Raw genomic sequence first — 6,000 nt, 5'->3', positions numbered from 1 at the left:
CCTCCTACACCCTCCTCACCATCAATTTTAGATCACTTGTTGTTCCCTTGTTCCTGGGTTTGTTAACACCCACTTCCCTTCCCCCACCACAGGTTGTTGGTCCCATTGTTTTCTCCTCCAGATTGTTTATCCTGCCTATCTTATCCAGATAGACCTGCAGAGATAATAATATGCACAAAAACAAGACAGAGCAAAACAAACAAAAGAAAACAAATCAACAATAACAACAAAAAAAGAGAAAAGCCTGGCCCTTGAGCCTGTGCTTCTCCCATACAGATGGTTCCTTCCTTCAAATCCCCCTGCCTCCTTTTGCATCCTGCTGGGAAACAAGTCATTGGACTTTCCATCCAATTTTCCTTTGAATGGGAGCCCTGAGGTCACAGTGAGTTAAGAGCTGGCCTGCAAGCTGAAAGTTGGTGGTTCTACCCCAGCAGCCACTGCCTGGGGGAAAGATGAGGCAGTCTGCTTCTGTCAAGATGTATAGCTTCAGAAACCCTAGGGAGCAGTTCTCCTCTGTCCTATAGGGTCACTATGAGTCAGAATAGACTCAGTGGCAGTGGATTTTTGGGTTTTCATTTGAATGTCGATTGGTAAGTTTTCCATTGTGGAACCTTATTCCTTTTTATCTAAGGAGGAAGACTCTGAGCAACAGGACTTCGGGCCTTTTACCAAGTTTGGGGATTAGATGCTATCGAAGTAGCTACATGCTTTCATTCAGCCATCCTTGTGTCCATCCTTCCTTTGTGGGGCAGCCGATTAACTCAGGTTCTTTTTAAAAATAAAATTATTGACATATTCATCACACATCATACACTTCCATAGTCCACGCATATTCAAAAGAGGTGTTCAATCTTTGCGACAATCAGTTGCAGAACATTTTCTTCCCTCTCATATTCATGATTAGATCCCTATTTCCCTCCAACCTCTCTCCCCTCCTGCACCGTATCCCCCATAAATCCTTAATCCAGTTCCTGTCTCTGTAGCTTCACCCAACCTGAACTTCATATACTGGAAAACATACAAGTGGGGTGGGGGGAGCCAAGAACAGTAACAAAATAACCCAGGGGGAGGGGGGACAACCAAGAAAAAACAAGAAGTATTAAAAACTAAAACACTTTTACAATGGGTCAAAAGGGTGATCAAATGATCAGATATCACATTTTAAGGTCCGCCGTAATCGAGTTTACAATATCTCTGTCTGATAGCAAGGTTATTCACAACTGTTAACTATAGTCAGAGGGAATTCATCAGAGGCTTAATCCATGTAAGAACCTCGCAAAGGGATTTTGGGTTCCCACTGTCATCCTTTGTTTTATACAAATCTGGTATTCACAATTTAAACTCTGATACCATTCCCTCCTTCAGATATGGATTTTATAATTTATCAGCCTTGACTCATACAGACTGGTGTACTTTTTCCTTATGGGCTTAGTTGACACCTCCCTTAAATGGCTAAAGGGATGGTTCTTTTGTGAGATGGTGAATGACCAAGGCTAAGGGACCCATTTGGCTCGTACCTACCGTCTTACTTTGTTAGCACTATAGTTCAGATCAGGCACAAACTCAACTGGAAAAGCTAACCAGATTTGCTTGAACAATAGAATGAATCCACTTCCCACAAATTCACTTTGGGGCTCTCTGTCCTGTAGGTGACCATTATACCCCTTCAAAAAAGCTGCTACAGTCCATTTCCAACAGCAAAAAAACATTAAGGGCAACGATTCAGACACAGCTATAAAATGTTACTTTCCCACCTTCCTGTTGTCCAAAAGGAGAGTCACGGTTTTAAAAGTACAAAAGCGAAAGGGCAGGTGCCACTTATTAAACTATTAGGAGTAGGGGGTTGTTTTGCTTTGAAAGAGTTTGACATTTTAAGCAGCCATTTCTTTCCCACTCACTTTTATTGGCTGGTATGGATTGTCCCTGCTATTGACATTAAACACAAAGTAGGCAGTGCCCTCCATCGACCAGCCCCGGCGGTGTGCTCCTAGTCCTGTATCCTCTTCCCATTAGCTTCACAACAGCTTCAAAGTTCAGAACACAGGCAAGCCATTGTGAAGTGGACTTTGTGCGCCCCCTGATCTCTGCAAATGGATTCTCTCTGTTGCGGTCATTCTCCGATCATTACTTTTAGGTAATAGGAACCAACTTCTTTCTGAGAATTTTGAACAGCTTTCATCAGGGTGTAATGTATGCACCATATAAGTCACCCTGGTGGCACAGTGGCTTCAACAAGACTGGGCTGCTAATGGCAAGTTCTGGAGTGCCGATCCATCAGCAAGGCCACAGGAGCGAGATGGGGCAGTCGGCTTCCATGAAGATTACAGCCTCAGAAGCAATATGGCAGAGTTCTGTTCTGTCGTAGAGGGCCCCTGTTTGGTTTGTGTTTGGGAATTCACCTATCATAAGTGTACACTTCGGTGTTTTTAAAGCAGATTTCTTGATTTGTGCAGCTATCATTATACTGTAGTTTTGGAATAGTTTTTATCATCTCCAGAAGATCCCTCCTGCCCATCCTCCACAAACTTAAAACCAAACTTACTGTCATCAAGCCCACCCCGACTCATAGTGACCCTATAGGACAGAGTAGAACTGCTCTTGTGGGTTTCTGAAGCCATAAAGCCTCCAGAGCTGCCGGGGGTGGTTTCAAACTGCTGACCTTGCAATTAGCAACCCAATGCACAATCCACTATGCCACCAACTCTCCTTACCCTCAGCAGCCCCAACCAGCTGCTAAAGATGCTTTAGGTGGATTTCTGATATTTTATTCTGAAAAGGGCTTTCTTTTCTTAAGGGAACGTTTTTTCATTGTATCATCTCGTTGGTAGGGGCATTCTATTTCTAACCAAGAGCTGCTCACAAAGTCCAGGAACCAGCTCTGAAGCCAGCCTGGCCACTGCCTTTTAGCCTGCCCCTGGGCATGAGCACCTCCCTGGAGACGGGCTCCTCCTTCTCTAAATCTTGTCCACAAAGGCAGTTTTCGAAGCTGAAATGCAAAGCGTGAAGGAGTGTCTTGTGGAAGACCAATTTAGAAAGCAATGTTCTTCCCCACTCAGGTCAGACAGACTTTTCTGACTGATTTAGGCAAGAGTAACATCGCTCCCAATTCCCCCAACTCTACTTCTTTCTGGAAAAAGCTGAATTCTTTAACCACCCCACTTTTTTGATCTGAGGCAGACAGCAGATTGGAAACAACAATCCATCTTCCCCTAATTTCCTCTCCCTGGTTAAAAAGACACCTGTAATTAGGTTGGCTGGCTACTGCCATTCAATCCTTCAGGGTGGTTTTGTTGTTGTTTTTGTTGTTGTTTCCTTTGGCTCCCGGATCATTATGCAGTGGGTAGCTTTCACAAGACAGTGTTTTCAGACCATTGGTTATTCTTGTTGCAGCGATTATGTATACCTGACAATTAACCATTGGTTATGGAGAATTGTTTTCAAATATGATGCCTGACATATGGAGAAAGATGGTTCCGACTGTCACTGAGATTTTTTTTTAAGGCACAGGAACTTGGTGTTTTTCAACATAAGTCTTCCAAAAGACATGTTCTGAGTGATTATTGAACAAGAGTATAACCATTCCTTTGCAGAAAACACAGAATTTTGAAATCGTGAAAAGTTAAAAACCATAAAAATGTGTCCATTCATCATTGGTGCCAGAGTGTGCTTGCATCACGGACCCCAATATAGCAGGGATTGTGCGGATGGCACAGGCCAGGTGGTGTTTTCTTCTGTGGTGCATAGGGTCAGAAGTCAGAACTGACTGTCTCCACAGCACCTCCCAAAGACAACATCAGTGCAACCCAACCTATCCGCTAGTGTTTCTTCTGAGGCTGAGTGTTCTGAAGAGGATTAGAAAGAACCATCCAGGGCACAAATTGGGTATTCTCATCTGTCTGGAATGGATAAAGAATTTTCTGTAACTTTGCCTCCACAACAGGCCAACAGTTAGTCAACAAATGGTTTTCCTGGGATGGGGGAGTACCTTTCCATTGATCACACTGGCGTATCTCCCAGTCTGTGTTTATAGCTCCTCAATCAAGTGCTGAGAGAAATGTGTATTGAGTCCCTTGTTCCTAAGCCTGAAACTGGCTTCTTCTTTGAAATCATCATAAAGTACCACCCACAGATTTGTAAGCTTCTAAAGAAGTTCTGAGCAAGGTAGCAGGAGGGTCTGAGCATTGTGTCTTTAAAAGTGTGTGCTTACCTTATTACATAACTGACTTGGCTTATGAGCAGAGAAAAAGGGAACTTGGGGGAAAATGTACCATTGGCCGCAGTCAGTGGGCTTTCACCACTGACTGTAAACAGGACACCCAATCCTTTGCAGGAAGTTGACGTACGTCTCCCATAAAGAATGTGTATTGTCCTGGGATCATTTGATTCCATTTTCAAAATGAGCGTGTGTGGCAGAATAAAGTGGAAAGGAGGCAGTGGTAATTGGTCAAGATTTCCAGAGACATAAACAAAATATTTTCGAAGCAACCTTTTGCAGAAGAATTGGTATTAAATCATTGTTGCTAGATGGTATGCCCTGGTTCTATGTAATGGAAGGTTAAACAGATTCTTGAAACAACAAAAACACCCTTCCAAATGATCGATTTTGCCAGGGCAATACAAAAGGGCTTTGCCCATTTTGGTTTTGATTGCTTCCGCTTGACACAGGAATGGTAATTTCAGAACACAGGCACTGTCGTACCTTGCATGAAAGCAAGACATCAATTGTGGAGATATAATCAGAAACTACATTGCCTTATGTTTTATTTCCTTTAATCATTCTTCTTCCTTGATGGAGTGCTGGGGTTTCTAATAGAAAAGGGGAGTTTTCGAATTGCAGACTTGGAAGAATGGTTTCGAATAGCCATCTTTAGCTTTTAAATTGCCAGGAGTCTGGTAATAACATGTCATTTTCAGGGTAATTGCTAACTATACTATTATATTGATATATATTAAAAATGGAGATCTACCTGTGAAAATGGATGCTAATAGCAAATCTGGTATTTCCAAGCCAATAATTGGAAATCTTTTTGAATGATATGCCCAATCGTGCATCTGAAGCCCCAATGTGGTAAACAGTGATTTACTCCTTTATTGAAGAGCATAGTACAGCCTCATAAGTCGGCTATTCAGCACGTGATCATCGGCAGATTTAGTTACAATGATGTTGTGTGACTGTCATCCTAGTTCTCATTTGTGCCCTCCCACTTCATTTGCATTGCAGTATTGATTGCACTACAAGTGAAAGCCCTTTTGGGGGAAATGAGATTCAATCATATTAATCTTACTTAATTAACTAGTCCAAATCTGAAGAAGTGTCTTTACGGCCTAATAAAGTTATTGATAAAATTGATAAGAACGTAGTGATCCTCGAGATATCTCACAGTTCTGCAATAAAAGGCCAGTTTGTTAGAGCATAAACTCACAGCTGCTCCTACGAATCATATGTTGAAAACGTCACCTGAAAGCACCCTGCAAGGGAAGTGAAAAGACTTCAATCTGAGATCCAAAGGCTAGTGGATGGATGGGAAGGGTTGCTTGGAAGGCCCCTTCCAAGGCCATATTGGTGCCATGGTGTTGGACAATGTTTTTCCCTCGTATTTATTTTGGCCAGCAATCCTTCTCCCTCAGAGTAGTCGACAGTTTCTTGTGTGGGACACTGGAAACACAAGTTGGGTGCATGGTTGGACGGTGGGGGAGTGGGTGGGGAAGAGGAAACCAATTTCTGGTAATGTTTAGGGAGAGAAACCATCACACCAAAGAGCTAGGCAGCAGACAGCGCAGGAGGAAGGTGCATAAGGTTATACAGTGTAACTGCCTCCATTTCCTTCCCGTCAGTTACTTTAGTCTGTTACTTTACTTGGCAGACCATCTTATAGCAGGGATGTTTTACCTGCCCTGGCTAATTCTGGGCAGGCTAAAGCTAGTTAGCACAGCCGTGCTTGTCCCACTTGCAAAAATCACTGAGATATTTGGCTGAGAACTTTCTAAGGGATTCAAAGC

General features: G+C 42.9%; 1 protein-coding gene across 1 annotated transcript in view; it reads left to right on the top strand.

Moving 5' to 3' along the window:
• The window catches only part of TENM1 (teneurin transmembrane protein 1), a 406,739-nt gene that overhangs the window by 256,308 nt on the left and 144,431 nt on the right, over window positions 1–6,000 (top strand). The gene's annotated exons all lie outside the window — the stretch shown is intronic.

This window comes from Echinops telfairi, unplaced genomic scaffold, assembly GCF_000313985.2.
Source record: "Echinops telfairi isolate 266 unplaced genomic scaffold, ASM31398v2 ScPeMD7_6080;HRSCAF=6971, whole genome shotgun sequence".
NCBI classification, from domain to species: Eukaryota; Metazoa; Chordata; class Mammalia; order Afrosoricida; family Tenrecidae; genus Echinops; species Echinops telfairi.
Note: the sequence above shows the minus strand (reverse complement) of the source record. Positions and strands in the feature narration are given on the sequence as shown.